Below are 14,022 nucleotides of genomic sequence, written 5' to 3' on the forward strand. Positions count from 1 at the left end.
AGCCTTTTCCATGTGGTCATTAATAAAGAAAAATAAATGGTAATGGAATAAACTGTGGTTTCCATTGCTTTTTAAAATACCTTTTAGTTGATGCTTTATATTTGGAAATACCCAAGTCAGGACCAGGACTTATGTAGGTCAATCTGTTTAGTGACATGTAATATGATTTATACACTTCATTTTAGAGAAGGTTTCTTTTAAATACATCTCTAGTAAAGGGAAAGGGGAGTTATAGAAGAGCAGTTAAGTCTTGCTATGAATCCAGAAGAGAGAGTTTAAACTGAACTCTAGCTTCATGCAAAAATCTGTTTCCAGTCAGCTGTAACTTATACTTGATCATTTGGCCTCAAGAATCAAAGGAAGGTAAATACAATACCAGCCACATCACTCCTGTGAATTGCTGCCTACAGAAATCCATCTAGGCTTGGGCAGACCCTTGAATGAATATCCTGCTAAATCCTCAGGTATGTGGTTTTACCCAATCGTGATTCAACCAAAATCTCCCATTGACCTGCTTTAAAGTATTTCACTGAGTTGGGACAGTGGGTGAAGTATTTAACGGTATCTAGACCCCCAGAGTTGCAGATAGAGACCTAGAAGGACTTTCACAAGCTCCCAATCCCAGGTGCTTAAGTGATTTTGAAATTCTTACTATGTGCCCATCAGCATATTTTAATACCTAAACATCTTTACAACTATGGCTGTTCAGGATTTCTCTGTTTGATCTGATGTCAACTGGCATGGAGTTATAACAGCTGGTGATCTTGCCCAATGTGTTTCAAGGAAATATTTGGTAAGTTTTCTATTTTTCAGTAGAGATATGGGACTGAAGTAGGCACATGAAGCCATACCAGTCTGATTTGACAAAAATCAAAAGTGTCAAGGAGAGGGAGGTGAGTATATCATTGCTATACTTTCCTTCTTATCTTTCTTTCTTTCTCTGAATAGCAGCTATTAACAGCACAAGAAAGAACTACAGGATACTTACTGTATTCCTTTCAGTCAGGCATTTTTCACTGATATACTTCTATTTAATGTTTGGAACCTGTGTAGTTGGCATCAAATGCTTCTTTATAACACTAGCTGGCGTAAGCCATGAAGATCAATTAATTGAAAACCATGACCTGATGGTAATTAACTTTCTTTGCCATAATAACCTGAAAGGGATTATCTTCTATTGCAGGAGTGGCCAACCCATGGCATGTGTACCATGAGTGGCATGGGCAGCCTCTGTGTATGGAATACAGCAGACCAGGGAGGGATCTAGTAGCGCAGTGGTAAAAAGGCAGAAAGAAGTAGGCCAAACAGCAGATAAGAAAGGAAGCAGAACAGTAGATTGGGCAGGGAGCAGAAAGCAGAGCACCAGATTGGGCAGGGAAAGAGGATCAAAGGAGCATTTAGAGCTAATGTGTGGCATGTCTGTCAAAAGGGTTGGTCTCCATTGCTCTAGCAGGTCTGGAATAGAATAGAATAGAAAATAAATAGAATAAAAGTAATTTTCTAATCTGTATGACTTTCATAAAATTATAGATGTCCCAAATTACATGAGGACTTAGAACTTTAGAAGATCTAGTTCTAGCTGTTCAAACCCAAAATAGCATTATATTTAGGAGTTTTGCCCACTAAATACTCTATGGTACAAATATAGTAACATAAGATGCTCTTCTCCCTTGCTGCTGTTCTCTCCCATTCACAGACCCTGGAGAGCCTGAAGAGCAGCTGCACTTTGGTTCCTGTATTTTCTGCTTGTCTGTGGAGAACACTTGGGTAATTGGTGGGGATCCATTGCGTTAATCTCACACAGGTGTAATGGATTGACTCTTACGCTACTAGAGCCATTCTATTCCCAAACCTGTTTTCAGAACGTAGCTCAGTGGCGTTCCCTCACAGCCGGAACATAACATGTCTTTGTAAGGTAAATGCTACACACAGCCATCTACATCAGTCCTGCATCAATGATGATAAGAATTTTTCAGCTGCAATGTTGTCCTAAGTTGCACCACAATACTGAACATAAAGCACAACAGACCTGGTCAATTTTTTTCAAAAGTAGCAGCATAAATTGGCTTTTGGTGGGAGGCTGTCAAAGACATGAAAGATATTCCCCCAACTCCCAATGAAATGGGAGCTCAGGGCCTAACTCTCTTTTTTGCTTTCTTGAGAAGTAAGCTTATTATCATAGCTGGGCACGTCTACATGAGATGTTAAATGCATAGTAGATTACTTCTATTTTACATTAGCATGGCCTAGTGAAAGCCGTGGTATCATGCTAATGCACAGTAGAATTAGTCTACACGGTAGCTTTACTTAAAATATGTGCCAGCACTACTGCACAGTAGCGCCAGTTGCAGGTACTAAAATTAATGCACAGAAACCCCAGTGCATTAATGCAAGTGTAGACGTGCCTATTGTCGAGGATGCAAAAACTCCAGATAAGCTCTGGAAAAGGTTGAGTCAAGCTTGGTATCCAGATGCCTGAATAGGGATGTAGGAAACTAACTTTATCCTCCGAGTTTAGAAAAGTTTAGCCCTACAATCAGCTTGTGACAATATTTACCATAGGCAAACTGTTCAGGAAGGCAAAATGCAGGACAAATGCAGTGAGAGCCCAATGAGTAACCACTTTGCCAGAGTAGTGGCAGCTGAGAAATTTCAATTTCCATCTTTCCCTGTTCCTCTTCCTCCTCCTCAAATCTCTTCCACTTCTGCTTCCTTCCTTCTTCCTGTCCCCCATTATCCTTATTTTATGTCTCACTCTCATCTATTTCCTCCCTCTACAGGGTATCGGAGGATAGAACCATCTCAGTAACACACAGTAAGAGAATGGACCACTCCTTGCCCACCCATATGTACCAAGTCTCCTGTTGCTGTTCTCTACTCTGTGCTTGATGCCAGTCAGTATTCACCCCTCAATCTGACTGCCTCCTCCTACCCTAGTGGCTTCTGGCCAACAAGCATGGGAACAGTTTGAAACCAGCAGTGAGGATTCATGGAGCTGTACCAGGTCAAGAAGGGACTTTGTGGTAGGGGTAAGGCTATATGTTCTCTTACTCTCTCTTAAGGCAAGAATGCAGATTCAGTCCCTTCCCTCAGCACAGCACACTCTACTAATGAATATAGAGCCTGCACAGACTTCAAAATATTAAACCCATGTAGCCAGAAAACCCGCTCCAGTAATTGTGAAGAAGGGACCTTCAGTGGCCTTGTGTGAACAGGTATTTACCAGAATTCACAGATTTGCTGGAATCTGACACGGCTGCACTGTAAGTGCTTCTGCTACAGCCTCAAATTTGCAACCTCTAGAATGTCAACCATTTGCCTTGGTGCCCACACCACCCCAGCCCCCATTTTCAGTGGTGCAATTCCTTTTGTTCAAGCAGCAGCAGGGAAGTGGTGTCTGTACCTCCTCTGGGTCATTTTTAACTTAAGTCCTTGTACCTCAGAGAAAGCTGTACATCTCCAAAAAGATTCCCCAAGAGGTCTGAGATGTAGCCTACCCAAGGGAGCAGGGGATGCAGAAGAGGATGTGTTGGGATCAGCAGCACTATGGATATTAGCCTGTGCAGAGTTCTAAGTCAAGGCTGCTCAAAGTTATTTGGCCCCTGCTAGGGCATTCCACCAATAATAGCCTTGCTGGCATATTTTCTTTCTCTTATGGTTGATGGATAACAATTCAGCATTAGCTCTTGCTGCTTTTTTATCACAAGAACAAGCATCTGTAAATGCCATTTTCAGTGGGGGGGGCAAATAATATCTTGGAAATTTTATGGATTTCAAACATAAGCCTATCTATAAAAGTCTCTGTAATACACATTGTTAATGAAAACCCAGGACTTAAGGAGGGCTGGACATTTTCCATGTTAAATTTACAGCTTCTAGCAGGGCCTCAAATATGAAACAGTTGAGGAAACCAGTCAAATCTCTTCTGTTTGTGAAGTAGTGCCTCCTGATATCTAGCCTGAATCTATTCTCCGTAAACTTATGGCCATTATTTCTTGTTATCGTCACCCATGAAGTAGATCTGCAGGAATCTGGACTCTTCATTTGGAAGTGGCATCAGCCTTCCAATCCGCTGATAAACCTGGCCCTGCACTTCAAATGTGGGCATGTAGCCAGATTCTCTGATATCTTTTGTGGTGCCAAAAGATGTCATTTGGAAGCATGAATTGTATCTTCTAATGTTGCTTTGGAAATGACATGCATCTGGAGTGTTGCCTGTCAACAACGTATGAAGGGGCTCAGGAAGATCATTCATTTGGGGCAGTTGAACCTTGGCACTGTTGCAGCATATCCCTAGAGCTTCTCCTTTCCATCTAATTGCAAGGCAGTGGCTGCAAGAAGTTGCCACTGAGCCAATGGCAACTAATGGATCAGAACCATAATTCAAGGCTGGATTGTAGAAGAATGCAGAGTTTGCTTTTTCCCTCAAGGACCAGTTCCTGGCTGCAGCCATTGCTGCTCTGTTTGCAACTTGCTGTGCAGAGTTTCAGTTGCTCTGGATGCAGCCATTGCTGCTCTGTTTGTTTCTCATCTTGTAACCTGCTGTGCAGGAGTCTCAGTTGCTCTGGATGTAGCTGTTGCTGCTTTGTTTGTTTCTTGTCTTGCAACTTGCTGCTCTGGAGTCTCAGCTGCTCTGGATGCAGTTTTTGCAAGTTGATTTTTGGCAAGTTTGCTTTTTGTAGATTGCCTTACAGGGAATGCCTCTCACAACCCCCTAATCAGTCCCCAAGAAGGCCCAATATGGTTTTCTCCCTGGACCTTCCCTAATCCCTCACCCCATCTGCGGGTGCTCCCAGGTCCTGTTAACCAGTCCCAACCACAGCCCTTAGGGGAATACTCCTAAATGCAGAGCCTTCTCCAGCTGTACCAGTTGGCCCTGGCCAGGAGCTTTGAGCTTTGCTAAAGAATGTTTTGCATAAATATATTTTTGTGTGTTTATTTTGTATCATTTCCTGTAAAATACAAGTGAATACATGCCTAAGGAAACTTACAAACTCAATAGGCTTTGGCTTAGGACTTCAAAATGGAATAAGTTTTAAAATGTTACTGTCAGGTACTCTTAATATGGAAGTCCAATCTTCTCAAAACTTAAGAAACTTGGGAAAGAAAATTGAATTTGTAATGAAAACCAAAACCATGAAGATACTTTTCATATTGTACTGACTATAGGAGCAGCTATGCCAGGGGCTGTGACTGGTTTTGCAGTTGTACCACAACTTGCCAGCTAGTGGAATAATTATTGGCAGAGGTTCTATAACCTGCAGTATGCAGGAGGTCATACAAGGTGATCATAATGGTCCCTTCTGGCCTTAAAATCCACAAATCATTATCAGGGGTGCAGGTTGTAGCCACGTTGGTCTAAGGACTTAGGCAGACAAGGTTCTTTGGGTAAATCTGATATCTTTTATTAGACCAACTCAGATAGTTGGAAAAATTCTCCTTAGCAAGCTTTAGGGTTTAAATACCCTCTGTTAGGCTGAGGAAGCATCTGCAGTTGGTGTGTGCTCTTCCTGGATGGAATGAATAGTAAAGACATCAGAGGCTGGTATACATGCGAGAAAGCCAGTCAGTGAAGATGTAAATAGAGGAGTCAGTGGGTAAGGCAGGCTGGAGGTGGGAGGAGGGGAATGAATGTGGCTGGTAAATAGTGGAAAGGTATTGGTGACTAAGATGTAAACGAGGTTGTAATGTGTTATCAATCAAATATCTATATTTAGTCCATGATTTTTGGTATCCAGGAGGTTGATGAAGTGAAGTTCATAGACTTGTCTATGAAAAGTGTTTTGTAAATTCCCTTTGAGGATTAGAAGCAAGAGATTGGGGAGAGAGTGTTTTTCTTGCAAGAAATGTGTCCCCACAGGTAATTGGGTATTCTTATCTTTAATAGATTTCTGGTGCGCATTCATTCTGGGGCATAGTTATTGTTTGGTCTCTCATACATATTTTCCATCAGGGCATTTTCTGCATTAGATGAGATATATTACATTTCTGGAGATGCAGCTGTAAGATCCAGGAATGCTGACGGTTCTGTTGTGGGGTGTAGTAATTGTGGGGTAGGGGTGGAGATATGTTGACAGATTTTACATTTCTTGTCTTGGCATGGTCTGGATCCATTCAGTGGGTTTTGGGCTGTAGGGAGTTTGCCTCTGGTGATGAGATTAGCAAGGTTCAGTGCTTGTTTGAAGGCTAGGATGGGTGGTTCTGAGAAGATCTCTTTAAGAACTGGATCTCCTTCTAGTATGGGTTGCAGTTTTTTGAGGATATTCCATATAGGTTTGAGGGAGGGGTGATATGTCATGAACAGTGGTGTGTGATTCATTATCAACACTTTCAAATTTCTAGTTACTGTGTGGCTCCTTCCCTTTGACAAATAATTATATTAAGAACTCTGAGCTGGCTGAATCCAGCCATGTCACTCCAAGGTACACTTTTAAGGATCAGTGGGTGCATCTACATGTGTAATTAATGTGCCTGAATATACTGCAGCTCAATTTAAGCCAGAATAAACTAATCCTGCTGTCACCATCTGCACATTCATTTAGGCACAGTAATTTATTGCATTGCTGGATACCACTCGTGCCTGACAGGACTATTCAGTAGTGCAATAAATTAGTCTACTGAGCCTAACTTGCCACACATGTGTAGACAGTGACACTTTGCTGCACAACAAATTAGTCTGCTGCATAGTAGGGTATCTCATATAGAGATGTTCAGTGAGTCCAAAATTTCCCCATGGGCAATTTAAGAGTGGAATTACAAGGTAATTTATTCCGAAGTTTGGAAGCTCTCTCATGAATCTGAAGTTGAGCTTCCTTGTTTCTCCTCTATTGTTCATGGACTCATGCCATTTCATAGATTTTATAGACATTAGGACTAGAAGGGACCTTGTTACCCCAGCCCCGGCCCTGCTTGCCCATCCTACTCCTGGATACCACTTCCTGCCTTCCCATCCTGCTCCCAGACACAACTCCCAGCCCACCCATGGCCCCATCCTATCCACCCAGTTGAACATCCCCTGCCCTCTGAGGTCCATGATGGTCTCCATGGAGACCTCCCCACCCATTCCATCCAGCACCCCCAGCAGCGAGTGTAGGGCAGATGGACTGGAGAGCCCAGGCAGCAGGGTCAGGTCCAGTGGTGGCAGCAACATCGACAGCAGCAGCCAGAAGGAGCTGTTACCACTGGGGATGCCAAGAAGTGGAGTCCAGGTGCCATGCCACCCCAGCCCCGCTGTGCACCTGGGTGCAGTGGGACTGGCCACATGGACCACAGCCTGGGCTACCCTCCCCGCACCTGGGCTGGGCACGGGTGAGGAACCTGCCACAGGCTAGATAAAATCCCTTGGTGAGCCAGATCTGATCTGTCCCACAGGCTGTATTTTCCCCTCCCTTGCTATAAAGCAAGCATGAAAACATGAGAGTAACAACAAGATGTAGGAACTCCAACACAGAGGTGCAGAAAGCTGATTTTACTGCCCAGGGTGGGGAAAGGGAGGAGAGGAGGGAGAAGAGAGGGAGTGTGGTATGCACATGACTGTAGAGTGGTGTGGGAGGGGAAGAGAAGTCTTACCTGACCTTCCTGTCTGCACACTGAAGACAGCTGTTGCGGCTGCTGCTACTGCTGCTGCTGTCACTGCCACCACCACTGCTGCTGCTCCTTCTGTAGCAGCACTGGCTCAGGCAACAGCTGTCCTGGAGCATGGATTACTTGGGAGATGCCCCTGGTGTCCCTTTTACTCCACCTCCTTCCCCTAGATAAGCTGTTGGGTGCAGGGTTGTGTCTGCTGTGGCAAAGACTCCCCAGTTGGGGAGCAGCATTCTGCTCACATCGTGCCCTACCCCCAAATACAGTACTGGGTATGGGACTGCTCTGCCTGGCTCCTATGGTCAGGCAGTGCAGGTCTGCTTCTACCATAGCAAAGATTCCTGAGGAAGGGAGGGTGGAGGTATTCTGGTGCCCCCACAAAGTTGGTACCTCGGGCTGGTGCCCTGCCTACTCCCCCCAGTTATGTTACTACTCCAAAGGAAGGCCATGCATGATCTAGAATGCTGGATAAGTAACAAATCCAAATTATTTTTGAAGGTGGCTCTCTTTAGGTGTTGTGATACTGAAATAGTAGGTGCCCTGCCCCAAGAAGATAATTCTATTTGATAGAGTTAGGCACCTACGCTCCAAATAGATACAATGGGGACAGTTAGCAAGCTCCAGAGGATAGCCCAGAGCCCTAATTCTCAGCAGGAAGGCATCTACAGTTATGAAATAGGAAATACTAGGCTATAGGGTGTGTCTGACCTCCTGCTTCCCCTCAGATCTAGGGTACCCGAGTCATCAGAAATGGTGATGCTGATGTCACCTGCAACAGCTCACCAAAACTCCCTAAGAGGCCCTCCAGCCCAAATAACTGCCAAACCCTACTTTATAGCATCCTCAAGAAAAAAAGAGAAATATAGTGCTCTTTCTATTCTGAGGGAAAATCTTGTTTGGGGGCCATATGCCATGTCTCTGAACTTGCACAAACACACTTATGAGTTCAGCTTGCTGCATGGGACTACACCTATCCCACTGCCCTTGTCCTGGGATTCAAAGGCCCCGAAGGGAAGGTACCAACTTGGCCAGGAAGCTTAGTGCATATGGAGTGTGTTGAATTCAGTACAACGTGTAGCACACACAGCTAGTCTCATTATGCTGTGTGGCTAGGGGTGGTGATGATATCACACACCTTTATCCCAGTCACCAGCGGTTAGATCATTTACACAAGAAATGGGAGCCCTGGCATGTTGTCTCTCTTCAGCATGCAAGGGGTTCAATAACACATATCCCACTTCTTAGGAAGGTGCCCTAACCAGAAGGCCATAGAATAATCTAGGTGGAAGCACCTCCCAAATTTTCTTTTGACGCTGGGCCACTGGAAAATTAAGAATCACAGGCCCAGGAGGAAAGCAAGTGAATTGACTTTGTAGCCCTATAAGATGGGTGTTTCCTTTGAAGGAGCAGTCCTATGTTCTAATCCTTGCTGCCAGGCAAATTTCTGTTTTCTGTCCAAGGACTGCTTTATGGAAAATGCATCAAGTGCTCCAAGAATGGGAACACAATTGTATGTATCCCTTCCCAGGGGCTGACCTCATCACTGGGGGGTAGAATTAGGCTCTCTCTCATTCGTTCTTTTTCTGGCCCACTAAGTTTTATATTTCTGGCTGCCCTGTGACCTAGCATCAACAGGAGAAATAGAAGTTTCCTCCACCAGAATTATTATATAGTTTAGCGGTTAAGGCACTCTGGTGGTGGTTAGTGGAAGATGTAAATTGAGTACTCTCAGGCTAAGCATCACTTAAGACCCAGATTTTTCATTTCCTGAAAAAACACTGTAACCACTAGACTATTATTTAAAATGTGGTCACCACCAACACTAAACACTAGGCTGTTATACAAGGGCTGGGCAATATTCCCAAGCAAGAACAATGGCTGATGCTGTACTTTGTATTCAGTTCAACGCATTCAGATTTGATCAGGTATATAGCATGCTTTGCAGAAGCCTAACAGATCAGGGACACAAATGGATTCTAGGTGCTTCCTGACATCTGTGTGGATTGCATCAGAGTCTAGGCAGGAATTAGCACCTGGGGAGTTTAATCTGGATTATTTCTGAGCATACACACAAGTCTAATCACCTCAGGGAAATATGAAGGCCAAACAGAGGCAACTAATAATTCTACAGCCTAAGTGGCTTTGTAAGTACTGGAGCAGGACCAATCTGAATAAGTTTTTGGGAATTAGGCACTTGAATTCTACCTATACCTCAGATGAATGCCTCTGAGCATGATTAAGAACTGGCCCCAAGTGTTTCCAATTTAACAAATTCTGTCCTTAAAACACCACCTAGGACTGACTAACAAAAATAATGCACTATATGTACTTTCATTAAAAGCTGTCATTGAACTATTGTGTAGTTGGGAAGGATCACCTTAATACATAAATTAACCGTGCTGCTTCTGCCCTTATTTGAACATAGGTCACCATATTGACTTCAGTGGAGTTGCTTTTGATTCATTTGACAGGGAGGTCAAGTTCTGAAGGGTTTTTTTTAATGCTGCCTAAACAGAAAGAAAAAAAATCAACCTCCAAAAATTAGTTGTTTTAAGATTCGAATATAAAAATTGAAATATCATTTTTAATATAAAATCCTGACACAATAAGAATGCAGAATTAAGGACCAAGCTATTTGTAAAGAGCATCTCATTATACACACATATGGTAGATAATGTTGTAGTTGATTACCCCTATAATGCCTAAATGGTATTACATGAATGAAATAATAGGACTTCAGCTGAATTGCTCACCATCACTCAATTAGATTTGTAACAAAATATGCATGCCTGTAGCACCTTACACCTGAGGATCAGAAAGCACTTTACAGATTATAATATCTACCTCCTAGAGTATCTTTTATATATATCTCACAGAATGCTTTATAAAGGAGTTAAGCATCTTTGCTCAAGCTGGATGAATAATGGATTTTTTTAGTTCAGTGACTGAAGGAAAAAAAATAGAGACAAATTGGTTCAGGGTTGGGGGTTTTTTTACTAGATAGATAGATAGAAAACTAAAAAGTTAATTTATGGTGATCCCAAAATGTTTTATTTCCCCAAAGCATTTTTTCACTAGGGGATAGATTAACCATTTCCAAAACCTTTCTCCTATTTTTTTTCCATTTAAAAAACATTTGTAGTGTTTTTTAAATAAAAAATGCTGTTTCAAAATGAAAAGTTAAAACTTTCATTTCAAATGCTACATGGCATGTTCCAGTATTTTGCAAATGAAACATTTCTCAATGAAAATGTCAAAATGTAACAACTCAACATTTCCAAAATTTGATCCGTATTTTTCAGCTGGAAGTAATTATTCAATTTGACTTAGTTTTGTAAGCACTTTCAGTCTATTTTTGGTGAATTTACTGCCCATCCAAAAAAAAATGTTGCCAACCTCTAATATTAATCTCCCTTGCATAGACAAGACAACAAAGGCACAGACAGGGGAGGTGACTAGCCTAATGTTTCAAGCACATCCTATCATGAATTGAACTAAAACCTAAGTTCACCAAGATAGAAGGTAGGAACTTTCAGCCCCATTTTACAAGGGAAGGATCCAAAGCACAGAACAGAAGTATGGGAATACAATTCTGACCTTTTCTCTCCTAGTGGAAATGAGCTACCCTTCCTTTCTGGGAGGGTGACAGAATACTATGGACTATATTGCAATTAGGAATGGATGACCTAGAACAATGAGACTAGACATCATTAGTCTTAGTCTCAGTTCCTTCTGCATGTGTGTGTGCGTGCGCGCACTCCAGGCACAAACACAGCGCTTCCCCACACATTTATAAAGCTTGCATAAAATTGACAGCCAGACTAATTGCATGCCTTACTTTGACAAGCATGGTCTTTGTCTGGCCTGTTATTTTTATGTATGCTAACATAAAGTCAGTGTTTTATTATTTAGTCGCATTAATAATGAGGACAATCAGCAACAACAATTGTTCCTCTGGAGGCAAAGAAAACTAATTGCTCATAAAGTGGCAAAAAAAAATTCAGAAGAGCAACTTCCTTTGGGCTTTGCAAAAATCTGTTTTACTGAAAATTAAATAAATGACTAGAGTATTAATAGAATAATGTTTCAAATTCTCAGAAGAAATCAACTTTCCAAGAATCACAGTTCTTACAATTGCAACAAAAGCATCCTTGTGTGGTGCAATTCTTGCAAGTCCTGCAAAGCGCTTAGAAACCAAGCTAAATGACAAAACAATATTTTCTGAAGCTATGTGGTGCCAGTACATCCCAGTGCACATCACTACATTCAGAGTTACAGTCCAGATAATTTTGCTCTCAGCCTCCAGAACTAATTTCCTGTAGTAATAAATCTTCATGAAAAGTATTCCATAATGGTTTTCCTTGCATCAGCCTGTAAGCATTGTGTGACACAATGGTGTCCAGTGCTGAGCCAGATTCGTACTTCATTGACTTCAGTGGAGTTGCAGGCATTTACACCAGCTGTGAAGCTGTTCCACCATTTCCAAGTATGTTCTCTGGAGAACAACAACAACCAAGAAGGTAACACCTACAAGGTCACTTCCAGAAGGGACTCTTCTTCTGCATCTAGCCCTTACTGCATACTAGTTCAAGTCAAGACTTGTTGACCTGTTGACTAGGCTTGTGGTTAGCATCAAGTGTTTGCTCTGGATTTGGATTTGGCCAATTCAGAGGGACAGTGATTTGATTCAGTGACTTGGATCACAGTCCTGATTTGATTCAGCCAATTCAGATCTGCAGATTTAGTGGAGATTTGGCCATAGACTCTACAGGCAGCAGCCTGCATTGGTGCTGGACACAACTGCCTCTAGCTGGTAAGTCTGTTGTGGTGGGCAAAGGGGGGAGGGAAGGGGCAGGGAGGCACAGATCAATGCCCCACAGCAAGGGAGGGATTGGAGCTGGAGCTCTGAGAAGCTGCAAAACCGGGGTGGAGGGGTGGGGGACTCCCACCACTGTGCACTGCCAGTCCGGGAGTTGTTGTTCCGGTGGCTCCTCCGGTGACTCTTCCTGCCAGTCCAAGAGGCCATGGGACCAGGCATGTGCCTCTGGATCTGCGTGGGGTGGGCTGGACCGGGCTGCACTCCAGATGGGTGGTTGAAGGCACTGGGATCAGGGGCTATGCCCTCCTGCCACTCACCCAGCTGGGGTGAGGAGGTGCGGGACAGTGCAGCTGTGCTGCACCCCCATGCCTCTTCTCTCCTCCCTCCACCCACCATAACAGACTTACCAGGCTCCCTGTACCTCCTGGACAAACCGCAGCTTTGCCCCACCATGCCCCGGCTTGGCGAGCATTGGTAGGGCATCGGGATGGGCGTGTGCACCCAGATCGGGGATGGGCCAGCAGCAGGGACCTTGGGGAATTTTAAGGTGGCTGCAGCCCCCCTGCATAGCCCCCCCCCCCCGCCACTGGTCTCTGCAGGGCAGGTGGAGCCAGTGCTGTGTTCTGGGTGGCAAGCCCCCACTGTTGGGCTGTGCTCTGTGGTGTGGGTGGAGCCAGGGCTGTGCTCTGGCAATGGGCAGCTGGAGCTAGCCTCCCAAAGCGCAGCCTGGCCCAGCCCACCCCATGCAGATCTGGGGGCACATGCCCACTCCCATGCCTTCTCAGACCAGTGGCAGGAACTGCCAGAGGAATCACCAAAATAGTAGCTCCTGGACCAGAGACATGCGGCGGCACACAGTGGTGGGAAACCCCTCCCCGCCCCAGCTGAGCAAAGTGCCCCAGCGCCAGCCCCAATCCCTCCCTTATTGTGGGGGCAATGATCTGCCCCCCATGCCCCCCCCCCGCCCACCACAACAGACCTACCTGCTGGAGGCAGCTGTGTCCAGTATCATCGAGGACTGCTGCCTGTATAGTCTATGGCTGGATCTCTGAATCAGCACTGAATCTCTCTGAATCAATTTTGAGGCTGCCAATCTGATTTGGACCTTTTAATGGGTCTCCCGACTCAGTTCAGATTCAGAGATTCAGGCATCAAATCAGGCCAAATCTCCTCCAAATCGAATTGGGTACTGAACTTTTGCCCAGTCCTACTGTTGACTGTTTTTGCTGTGGTCTTTCTAGCTTGTGTCACAACTCCCAAAAGTTTAACATATATTTAAGCAACAAGTTTCACCATGGGGTGTTTCTGCCCCTACCTATCTAAAACGGGGAGGATGCAATCATTTTACAACTTTTCCCTCTCTCTGAGGTGGGGCAAATAAAATATAGTAGATGTAGGGAATTGTTGGTGCACTGTTAATGGATATATTGTCACCTACATGACTTTTAGATGACTGTTACCATCAGGTGTGCTGAAATCTGGGAAGTTCACAGACTCATTGATTTTAAGGTACATTCTGACCTCTTTCATACCATCGCACTGCAGACAGTAGTTTCTGCAACATGCCCCAATCCACTATTGAAGTTATCTTATCTCTTTCAGAAAGACATCATGTCTTG

General features: G+C 44.0%; 1 long non-coding RNA gene across 2 annotated transcripts in view; it reads left to right on the forward strand.

Moving 5' to 3' along the window:
- Window positions 1-235: 235 nt before the first annotated feature.
- Window positions 236-14,022, forward strand: part of LOC149870784 (uncharacterized) — a 96,869-nt gene continuing 83,082 nt past the window's right edge. Inside the window, exons 1-3 of one of the 2 annotated variants that reach the window (XR_016440492.1) lie at window positions 236-464; window positions 710-793; window positions 2,781-3,029. This is a non-coding gene — a long non-coding RNA (uncharacterized LOC149870784). The remainder of the gene's footprint in view (window positions 465-709; window positions 794-2,780; window positions 3,030-14,022) is intronic. The other variant, XR_016440494.1, reaches the window with a different exon arrangement.

Source organism: Crocodylus siamensis, chromosome 2 (genome assembly GCF_052110815.1).
Source record: "Crocodylus siamensis isolate JL-2025a chromosome 2, ASM5211081v1, whole genome shotgun sequence".
Taxonomy (NCBI): Eukaryota; Metazoa; Chordata; order Crocodylia; family Crocodylidae; genus Crocodylus; species Crocodylus siamensis.